This window comes from Mastomys coucha, unplaced genomic scaffold, assembly GCF_008632895.1.
Source record: "Mastomys coucha isolate ucsf_1 unplaced genomic scaffold, UCSF_Mcou_1 pScaffold8, whole genome shotgun sequence".
Classification (NCBI taxonomy): domain Eukaryota; kingdom Metazoa; phylum Chordata; class Mammalia; order Rodentia; family Muridae; genus Mastomys; species Mastomys coucha.
In genome coordinates, this window is record NW_022196914.1 from 61,907,832 (window position 1) to 61,920,291 (window position 12,460).

The following is a 12,460-nucleotide window of genomic DNA, read 5'->3' on the forward strand; positions in this document are numbered from 1 at the left end:
CCCCCCCCCCATGTCTCAGATGTAAAGTTCGGATGCCATGCTCATTAACTGAGTTCACAGGGACAAATCAATTTGGACCCAGAAAGCACTAACATGAAGGCTATAGTAGCTTGATGTCCTTACCCTCATTAGCAAAGGATGAAACATTTAAATAGAAACTGGAGGCAAATATACAAAGTCAATCCTGATCGTCCAATTTAATCAATAATGAGTGTTTGCATTGTCTATGGCAAGGAAAATTACAAAGTAGATGCCCAATAGATGCTTGTAAAATGGAATTCAATTGGATGATTGCTCAAGCCGCAAGCTCTTTGGAGCATTGACCTGAGACCAGAATTGAATTCCTGTTTGAATCAGCCAGAGCTTCTAGCCCAGGGCTTAGAGCATGATCTATGCAGTGGTTCTCAACCTGTGAGTCACAACCCCCTTGCCACATCTCTATCTCCAAAAATATTTACATTACCATTCATAACGGTAGCAAAATTATAGTTATAAAGTAGTAATAGAAATAATTTAATGACTGAGGAGTCACGACAATATAAGGAACTGTATTAAAGAGTTGCAGCTTTAGGAACATTGAGAACCACTGAATCCATAGATTCTGTGGAGTTTTTTGAATGGACAAAGCCACCACTCCAGAGTCTCTCTGCTTCAAAATGAGGGTAGCAATGGACTTTTAGGTATTTACCAAATGATAATAGCGACTACACAGAAACTTCCGGTGGGTAGAAACTGGCCCAACTGAGCCGGGACTGTTGTACATTTAAATGTTACTATCTGTACAGAATCCCCCTGCCTCCCTTTCTGGCAAACACCCAGGTTTGCATAGACTGCTCTTTTTGAGCCCCTAGGCAGAGTCTGGGTGGGGGACAGCTGCCGTAGATTTTCAGAGCAGTTCTTGTGGATGAAAGCAAAGCCCCTGACTTGTGTGCCCAGGGGCTGGGATCAGAACTCCTGGCCTGAAAGAGGGGCTCTGTTGAAAGAACAGTAGGCCTCCCTGTTGGACTGGCCAGTGGGATTTTTTTTTCAGTTTGCACCTGGTGTTGGGCAGTGGGAGTTTACGAAAATCCACAGAGGGGAATGTTTCCGAGTTGAATAACAGAAGGGCAAAACATTGAATGGCAGATCTTTGGAAGCATGAAAAGCACAGACTCCGGTCTGTGGGATGGAGGCTTGGGTCGTTACTGAGGGGAGCCTTTCACGGGGGCCTGTGGAGGCCAGGTCTCCATGCTGCATGAACAGCTGCACTGGAGCTTTGCTGATGCCTCGCCGTCAGCCTTTGAAAGGGGACAGAAAGCCATCCAGTGGGAACTAGAACCGAGGACCCTTCTATCCTCTCCCTCAGTGTCAGGACCTTCCAGCCCACTCCATATCCAAAATTAGTATTCACTGACAATTCTTGCTGTCCCAAGGAAATCTTTGGCACTTTTCAAACCCATTTCTTAGAGCCTTGTTATAAAATATGCATGTTCTCAAAATTTATCTTTTCATAGTACAAAGTTATAAAAGTCATTATAAGCTACACATATCAAATGGCACTGAAAGAGAGTAAGGTAGAAATTGAAAGTCACCCCTAATTTTACTCCAAAATGACCCCCATCAGAGATTGGAGGACAATCTTTCAGATCTTTATTCTCCATACATATATCAAATTTCAAGGCAAGCATCTCAACACCATAATGAGCAAATATTGTAGCAATGTTCTTGTGTGAATTGTTTGTATTTGTTAGTATTTGTCACATTTCTCACTGTTGGGACAAAAGCAACTTCAGGAAGGGTTTGTCTCGGCTCCAAAATCCACCGTACAGCCCATCCTAGCAGGGGTACCCTGGTGGCAGGAGCATGAAGTACCCTAGTCAGGATGCAAAGAGTGGTGAAGCGTGCTTAGATAGATTCTCCTTTTTATTCAGTCCGGGATCCTGGTCTAGGCATTGCTGCTGGCTGCTTTAAGGTGGATCTTTCCCCCTCACTGAATCCCCTTAGAGAGACGCCCAGAGATTTGCTTCCTGGATGATTCTAGATCCTGACAGGTTGACAACCTCAGAGTTAGACATCACCTTGTCCAAAGAGGTAAACTTCATCTCTGAGAATGGAAATGGCCTCACTGTGATGGCTCCTGCCAGGCTGGGGGTTATGCTCATGGTTAGTTTCCTTGTTTTAATAAGATGGCCTTGAACTGGTGATCTTTCTGCATTTTCCTCCTGAGTGCTAGTGTGCATCACCATGGACAACACATCAGAAGACCCGCAGATGACTTGTTCTAACTATTAAGCAGGACTGATAGAAGGGAACTCTGGAGGGGGAAATCAGTGTGAGGTAGATAGAGTGGTTGAAATTATGATTTTTATTTTAGAGCTGGGTCCCATACTAATGATAAAAATAATTGTACTGTGAACCCAGATGATACAGAAAAGCTTCATTTAGATTCATTTAAATGCCCTGCAATGTGCTACAGACAGGCTTATTCTGGTCCTGGACCTCTAAGGGTCTCATTGGGTGAGGATTCTGCCCCCATTACTCATTGATTCCATTTCTAACACAATCATTTATTTCCAGGAAGATTTGTCTCAGTCCCAGCCTTGTGCCTTTGGGATTCTGCTTACCTGTGCTTGAACTCATCAGTGTGCTGGGGCAGGTTGGAGTTTTTGATAACCTGTGATGTGAACGGGTACAAGGACTTTGGAAAGGCATATTGGACATTTCAGTGACTTAATAAGGAACTGGGGGGTTTGTACTCAGAGAGAAAATGATAATGAAATAATTTGAGTTGTTAAAAGCATGTCTTAAAAAGTTTGTACTTTTTATGTGCTTAATTTTATGAAATTCTGTGTTGACTTCAGGCGTCAAGTATATTATTTATCTCCAGTCGACAGATGTATAAACAGATGCTCAAAAAGGTAAAGTCACTTATACAAATTCATCAAAAAGTTCACTTAAAGCAGTGGTTCTTAACCTATGGGTTGCATCACCTTGGGTGGGGTCAAACAACCCCTTCACGGGGGTCACATGTTGGATATTCTGCATATTAGATATTTACGTTACAATTTGTAACAGTAGCAAGCTTATAGTTGTGAAATAACAACAAAAAATAATTTTATGGTTGAAGGTCACAAAAACATGAGGAACCGTATTAAAGGGGCAGAGCATTAGGAAGGTTGAGAACCACTGGCTTAAGGGGCCCTGATCTAAAACGAGCTTGTCCTCCTTGGTGGTCTTAAGCATTATGTGTCTCTGCTTCTCCTTGGTGCTATGGAGGCATTTCTAACCTCATCTTCCAGTGTCTGGGAAAGGATCTTAGCCCTGGTTGCATGTTGAACATGTTAAGGAGCTTTGAAAACAAACCCACGCTGATCTCCCTCAGCAAAGATCTCAGTTGAGTAGATGCTGAGACGAGGATCCCCTTGTGTTCTTTTCTTAAATTCTTCCAATGTGCTTTACGTAACCTTGCAGCATTTTACTTAACAAGTAGGTCTCAACACACAGCTCCTGTAGGAAGGCCTCTTTCCCTCTCTCTTGCACTCCAAGGCAATTCCGTATTAGCTTGGCCAAGATTTCAGGAGAATGTAAGCATCGTAGAAAAATTGGGATCAGTCTGAGCAGCCCTTGCCTTCTTACTTAGGTAATTTGTAGAGTCCTTGAGGGTAGAAACAAGTCCTCTGCAGCTTCTGTCTTCTTCCGATTATCCTGCACAGTGCTATACGTGCAGATGTAGGAAAAGCGTGGGCTGGGTTAGCAGCCAAACTGTTCTGGGATTTGGAACCTGGGAGGGAAGTGTGCAAAGAAGAAAAATAAAAGCAAAGGAGGAAAGTAAGTCATACCCTGGTTGTCCTGGTGAAGTGATAGCTTAGCACACCTGGGCAGTAAGAGCCATTTTGGGGCCTTTTCCATGTTATATTGTAGTTCAGTTTGTTTCAGGTGCTAGACAGTAGGTCCCTACTTTCATGTTGCTTATGGTCCAGTGAGAGAGAGATAGAGCCATGCTATAAATAAATTCCAGAGGAAAGAGAAGAAAATCACGTGTAAGAGAGGGGCTTGAAAAAGGTTGCTTTTAGGGACTTTGGGGAGGTCCCACCTGAGGCAGGGGACCTTTGACACTGAAACTGAGGGCTCAGACATGGGAATTCAAGGGAATGTTCCCTGAAGTAACCCTAGATGGGATGATTCAATTGGTCTGAGATATTTACACCTCCATGTTTATTGCAGAACTATTCATGATAAGCAAAAGACAGAAACAGCCTTGGAGCCCGTCAACAGATAAGCAAATGATAAAAAAAAAAATGGATACACTGGACTTTTGCTCAGCTGTAAAAATGAGATTATGTCATTTGAAGAAAAATTGATGGAACTGAGAAGCATTCTATTCTGTGAAATAAGCCAAATTCATACAAGTATCATGCACTGTCGTCTGTGTAGAATCTAGATTTGCATACATACATATATAGAAATATGTGTGAAGAAAACAAAAAACATGTACAGTCAAAGGAGAACTAAGGTGAGGTGGTGGGCAGACTATATCAGGGAGGAAAGCAGGGCAGGGTTAAATAGTGGGCATGACTGTTAACTTAAAATATTGATAAATATAATTAGATGTCATACAAGACTGAGCATTTTGTATGCTAACAAAAGATATATCTTGAAAGAAGAAGAAAACCAAACACGACTGGCCTATGTGGTAGGAGAACAAAGAGAAGGTCAGTGGGGTTCAAGGCACTGAACAAGGAGGCCAGTGAGGAAGCCAGCAGCAAAGGCTGTAGCTGATACTAAAGGCATGAGATGTCACAGTATGAAGAACCAGTTGCATTGGGAGCGTGGGACTTTGGAAACTCCATGTAACCTGACTCAAGCTCCATTATGTTGATGATGCAAATGCACTCTGTGTGGTCTTCTCTGGCCACAGCAGACATTTAGAGAGAGCCCTGAAGGAAGTTGCAATTGTGAGCTCTTGGGTTGGAGAACTTAGTATTTGGGGTTCTGGCTTTCTAACACATCTCTTGATGGAATGTCACACATGTCAAAGTAGCAGGTCATCATTTGCTGTTGGTTTTCATTTCTGGCTAGACTGTAAGAGGAGTAAAGCAAACCCTGCTTGTATATTTCTTGTTGGTTTTTATTCAACTACTTGTTGGCCATTTGCATTTGCATTCTCTAGATACCTTGAGTCAGGGTTCTGGACTCTGTTTACCTGGACCCTCTGCTCAAGGTCTCCTAAGTTTTCCAAGGCTAGTGTCTCATCTGGATGCTTCACTAAGGATGTGCCTGTTTCGGAGGTTACTTGATGTATTGATAGGATCTTTTCTTTCCCTTGCTACCTGTTCGGTTTTAAGTTGCAGGCCACTCTTAGTCTCCAGAGCCTTTCCTCATCACTTGCCATGTGAATAGCTAGCAATGCAAAGCCTTTAATACAATATATCCCAGTAGGAAATATGATATTTTACCGTATTCTATTAGGTTAGGAAAAAAATCATACATAGGTCCCATGATTCTCAGGGAGAGAGGATTTCTCCTAGACTGTGAACTTAAGGTGCCAGAAGTCACAAGATCAACTTAGAGTCAGTAATGACACTTTTTTTTTATCTTTAACACTTTGTTTTTATTTATTTATTTTTAAATATTGGTCTTAGGAAACCATAGCCCACTAATATATAATTGCAGATAGATACTTTAAACATGTTTTCTCTTTTATAAACTTAATCTTTGTTCTCCATAGTCACCTTGTTAGGGAAGATGGGAACATGTCTTTTAAATATTACTCTAAAAGTAGTTTTCTTAAGCTCAAAGCTAGAAGGTCGTAGCACAGAATTCTACCAGACTTTCAATGAAGAATTAATACCAATATTCTTCAAAGTATTCCATAAAATAGAAATAGAAGGAACATTGCCCAATTCATTTTACTCTGATACCCAAACCACATAAAGACTCAACAAAGAAAGAGAATTGTAGAGCAATTTTCCTTATGAACAAAGATGTAAAATTACTCAATAAAATACTTGCAAACCAAATCCAATAATGCATATGAAAGGTCAATAATGCATATGAAAGATGATGATCAAATAGTATTGATCCCAGAGATGCAGGGATGGTTCAAAATATGAAAATAAATATAACCCACCATATAAACAAACTGAAAGAAAAAACACATGATCGTCTCATTAGATATAGAAAAGGCTTTTGACAAAATCTAACATCCCTGCAAGATCAAACTCCTGGAGAGATTAAGGATACAAGGGACAAACCTAGACATAATAAAGGCATTTTACAGCAAGCTTATAGCCAACATCAAATTAAATGGAGAAAAACTCAAAGCAATTCCACTAAAATCAGAAACAAGACCAGGTTGTTCCCTCTCTCCTTATCTATTCAATATAGTACTTGAAGTTCTAGCTGGAGAAGTAGGACAACTGAAGGAGATTAAGGTGTACAGATTAGAAAGGAAGAAGTCAAAATATTATTTGCAGATAATATAATAGTATACATAAGTTAGCCTAAAAATTCCAACAGGGACATCCTATAGCTGATAAACACTTTAAGCCAAGTGGCTGAATACAGAATAACTCAAAAAAAACAAAAATCAGTAGCCTTCCTATCTACAAATGACAAACTGAGAAAGAAATCAGGGAAACAACACCTTTCACAATAGCCTCAAATAATATAAAATATCATGGGGTAGCTCTAACCAGGCAAGTAAAAGACTTGCATAATAATAAAAAAAAAACTTCAAATTTTTGAAGAAGATATCAGAGGATGGGAAGTTCTCCAATGCTCATAGATCAGTAGGGTTAATAAAGTAAAAGTGTCCATCCTACTGAAGGCAGTCTAGAGATTCAATGCAATCCTCATCAAAATTTCAACATAATCCTTCACAGATCTTGAAAGGACAATTCTCATCTTCATATGGAAAACAAAAAAATCCCAGGATAACTAGAACAATCCTGCTTAATAAAAAGAACTTCTGGAGGTGTCACCATCCCTGATTTAAGGCTGTATTAGAAAGTTTTAATAAAAACTGCATATTTTTGACATAAAAACAGAGAAGTTGATCAATGGAATCTAACAAAAGACTCAGACATAAAGCTACACACCTATGGATACCTAATTTTTATAAAGAAACCAGAAATATACAATGGATAAAAAGCACCATCTTCAACAAATGGTGCTGATCAAAGTGGATGTCTGTATGTAGAAGAATGCAAACAGATTCATATTTATCACTCTGTACAAAACTCAAGTCCAAGTGAATCGAAGATCTCAACATAAAACCAGATATACTGAACCTGATAGAAGAAAAATAGGGACTAGCCTTGAATGCATTAGCACAGAAGATAATTTTTTAAACAGAACACCGATAGCTCAGGCACTAAGATCAACAGCAAATGTGATCTCATGAAACTGAAAAGCTCATTTAAAGCAAAAACCCCTGTCATTTAGACAAAGCAGCATCCTACAGAACATGAAGTGATTTTTACCAACTCTATATCCAATAGAGAACTAATATCCAAAACATATAAAGAGCTCAAGAACCTAGATAGCAAACAAGCAAACAAACAAACAATCCAATTAAAAAAAAAACAGAGGACAGATCTAAACAGATAATTCTCAACAGAGGGTACTCAAATGGCTGAGAAATACTTAAGGAATGTTCAATATCCTTAGTCATCTGGGAAATGCAAATCAAAATGACTTTGAGATTCCATCTTACACCTGTCAGAATGACTAATATCAAAGACCCAAGTGACAGGACATGCTGGCAAGGATATGGAACAAGGAGAACACTCCTCCATTGCTGGTGGAAATGCAAATTTGTACAGCCACTTCAGGACTCAATATGGCAGTTTCTCAGAAAATTGGGAATCAATCTACCTCAAGACCCAGCTATACCACCGTTGGACATATATCCAAAGGACACTGCATCTTACCACTAGGACATGTATTCAACCCACACCTGACACTGCTTGGGTAATCAAGAACTAGAGACTAGATAGCCTAGAAAGACACAGGGTAAAACAAAAAACTACTGGTCTAAATATCAAAACAACAGAAAAACAGCAGAAACAATAAATTGATTCAGTGCCTTATCTATCATCATCAGAGAGGCTTCCTTTAGCAGCTGGTGAGAAGAGATGTAGAAACTCACATGAGCCACGATGTGGAGAGAGAGTCTAAAACTGAAAGTCTTCATAAATTCCCTCCCCTCATTATTCAGGGAAATCCCACAGAAGATGAGGCAGAAAGACTGTAAGAGTCAGGGGGACACCAGGAGAACAAGGTCCCCTAAATCAACTAATCACAGTGCATATGAGCTGACAGGAAAGATTGAAGCAGCAAGCACAGAGCCTATACTGGTCAGGCAGCTATAGCTTTCCTATTAGATAGTTTATTTCTTAACAATTCATCTATCTACTACCCACTACAGACAATTTCTTATTCTTATGCTTGCTTGACATAATAAGGCTAATTGGCCTCAGTACTCTTTAAAACATCTTTTACCTATTTGCATTGGTCTGCACCAGGTCCTCTGCATATATACTATAGCTATTAGCTTAGTGGTTTTATGGGACTCCTGACAGTGACAGTGAGTGGGTCTCTGATTCTTGTTCCTGCTCTTGGGTCTCTTTTCCTACTGTTGGCTTGCTGTGTCTATTTTGATAAGATAGTGTTTACTTCATCTTTTTATATTTTATTATATGTTGTTTTGTCATGTTCAGTTCTCTTTTAGATGCCTGTTCCTTTCCAGTGAGAGACAGAAAGGAAATGGATCCAGAGGGGAGAGGAGATAAAAGGAACTGGGAGGGAAGGGGAAAGTATGATCAGGATATATTGTATGAGAAATGAATCTATTTTCAAAAAAGTTAAACTAGTTCTTTTTAATGTATAAAGAACTTGAAGGTTATTGATTTCTATGGCAGCCCAAGGCTACCTCATAATTCTTGAGGTAAAATTGTTCTACCCCATGCTAGATATTCCAAAATCTATTGGAATTTTCAACCTATTTGTCCAGGAGATAAACCTTCTTAGGAATATCTGCCAAGTGGGTATCCTCTGTCCTCACTTACATGGTGTTCTGGCATCTTTGTAAATAATGTAAACATTATAAAAAGTCATGAGGGTGAGGGTATGGTGGGAGATAGGAATTACATCAAAATAACCTGGGTATTTATCCAGCCTGCAGAGTCTGGCAGGCTCAGTGTCCACGCCCTTTCAACAAACATTTGCCTTGAATTGTCACTCTTGTTAAACTAGTATTTTAGCAGTTCCTGGTTGCTTCTGGAAAGTTCAGTCCACTAAGACATTAGTTCTAAAGTACAATAGTGCAGCAGGACAGAAATGTAAGGATTGGCCTCTGGGTCTCCATCACCCGAGGTTATATCTGCCTACCCCCTTTTCATTTCTCAGTCTAATGTAAGGTGACACTCAAACTGGGCCCCAGGACAGGGCTCTTTTACCCTCCCCTTTCGGTCAGGTTGCTGGCCCCAAGTATCTTCCATCTAGAAAGTCAAGAGCTGCTTCTATTTTAGGTTGATTTTAATTCAGATTGGGAAATGGCTTTTCCCTCGACCCCAAGAAGGCAATAGGGTAAGTGGAGGGGGGATATTTTAAATCCTAAGGGAGGGACTTGCACTGCTTCCCTGACTCAGCCAACCAGTTAGGTCAGTTTCTTCTTTAGGGGTAGCTGTGCCAACCTTTCCAGATTCCCTTGGTCAAAGAAACAGAATTTAGAACCTGAAAGTGTTGATCAAGACAAATGCCACAACTTTGATTCACAAAGCATGAATAAATTAGAAATCCAGACACACTTTGAAATGCTAACATACTTAAAGGTGAAGGAGAAAGCATTTGGCAGAACACATCTGAGGAGCAGTTGGCAGCCACATAGCGTGCTTGACAAATAGCCAGATATCATTTGCCAAGCCTGAACATGGCCAGCTTTTCTCATCTCCACATTAAAGGAACATTAAGGTCTTTATCTATTGGCCTGAACCTATTGAAGAAAAGGAATTTCAGAGTTGAGACTAATGTACCTTTCAAAAAATGACCTCCTACTGCCTCATCACTCCTGATATCTCAGTGTGTACAATATTCAATAATGTACTAGTATGAAGTTTGCAAATAGGTAAAAGATGTTTTAAAGAGTACCAGGGCCAAATAGCCTTATTATGTCAAGCAAGCATAAGGATAAGAAATTGGCAGCAGTGGATAGAAGTTGTTAGGAAATAAATGATGTAATAGTAAAGCCATGGCTGCCTTATGGTGCAAAGCAGCATCCCATGAGACAACCCCCACCATAGGTCCTCCAATCCCAAGTGGTCAACCCTAAATATACCAACAAATGAACAACACTAAATGGACTAGGTATGTTCTATATGTATGAAACAATAGATGGTAAATACATACCAAAAGCAATTACAGGGGAAGAGGTTATAAATCCAAGAAGAAGGGAGGTAGAATTGGGAGCGGGGGAAATCTGAAGAGTAGAAATAATGTGAACACAATATACTCATCTATAAAGCTACCAACTTTACAAAATAACGTTCCAATGTGTCCAAATTGAAAGCATAAGACATAAAGTCTTCAAGATCTCAAAGGAAAAGGGATATCCAAGTGACTCTGGTGGTTTATATATTTTTGTTTCTATTATCACTGTACCCATTGGTTAAACATGTAGAAAGTACTTAGAAGTAGCCTAGGTCTGGGATTGGAGTGATGGCTCAGTGTTTAGGGGTATGTGCTGCTTATGCAGAGGGTGTGAGTTCAGTTCCTAACACATGTGTCAGGAGGCTCACAATAGCCTATCACAATGCCTTTGGCCTCAAAGTGCATCAATAAGCACATACCCACATAAAGACATACACAATTAAAAATAAGATAGCCTAGGTACTATGTTATACTCTTGGCAGATGGCATTCTTAACCCTTCTCAAAGCCCCCAGCTTGAGGATTATTTGGGCAATGACATTTATAATATTCTCAATCTTGGGTCCCTATGAAAAGGCATATATGGGCAGCTCAAATATCTGACTGTTAAGGATCCCTGTGGGTTTCCTACCATTTGAACACAATGTTTTGCCTAAACATAAGCATATCATATAACCCCATAGTAACTATGAGGGACAAGTGACATGGTCCATTCTCAGATATGCTAAGAGGAGGAAAATAGTATTGCTTCTAGTTAATAAGACTAAGCAGGGTTCATGAATGCTGCCAACCATCTGCTCTACCCATGTGAGACATACGATAAAACATGAGAACTTATTGCATACCATATACTATCCCAATACTTTTCACATACCAGAATTACTTATATCTTTACAGTAACCTCCAGTTGGTTTTCAGCTGAGTGATTGCTGGTTTCAGGCAGTTTGGAATTGCCTAACTTCTATAACAAATGTCCTGTGCGTCTCATTGTCATCACATAATAAACAATTTATTCCTTGTTAGTATCATAGCCCCTACTATGATTAGCAAACATTGAGAGGAAAGTGTTGTGTGGGAAGTTTAGGAGCCAACCCAGCAATGGCATAAGCATTTGGACTCTCTTCACTGGGCAGAACTTTACATAGATACAAAGGAGAATGAATGGGAAATGAGGCTTTCAGTTGTTCCCAAGGGGAGAGATAATCAGGATGGCAAACATGTAGCAGTGGGCCTTACATAGGTCCCTGATTTTACAGCTGAGAAAATGAAATCACCAGAAGGCTCAGTACCCAATATCACAAAGCTTGGCCTCTCCTATCACAAGAGCAAAGTAGAATGGGAACTAGAACACAGGCAGAAGCAGAGCAGATGGTTCAGTCAGTGAAAGGCTTGCTGCACAAGTCGGAGAACTTGAGTTCATGTCCCAGCACCACTGTAAAAACTGAGCACAATGCTGTACAGCTGCAGCTGCAGCAATGGGGAGACCGACGAGAGACCCTAGAGCTTGCTGGACAGTCAGTCTGGCTGACTCAGCGAGCCCCAGATTCTGACAGAGACCCTGTCTCAAAAATATAATGGAAATAGAGCAATACAATTGACATTGACATCAGGCATCCATAGAGCACTCTTATCAATGTTAGCAAGTGTGCACATGGGTATACACATATGTGTACACGCACATGTGCACATGTGCACGCGCGTGCACACACACACACACACACACACACACACACATCTTATTCCTCAGCTCAGGCTCATATATCTCTACTGCTCTTGAACTATAACTCAGTCGTCACAAACAAAGTTTGACAGTTTCATCCCAGGTCCAGCCTAGAGTATTATTTATGTTTTTCAAACTAATTAAGGAATGCCACTTCAGACTCGTGCAAGGAGAAGTCGAGATTCCCAACAAAATAAGGCTCTAACGTCTGCAGCAACATTATACTTTACTTTTCCACACCCCCATATTCTTTCCCAGTCTCAGGCTCAGACCCACCCTCTCAGTTATTAACCATGACTACAGCTGCCAGGACACCCACTCAAGAAACAAA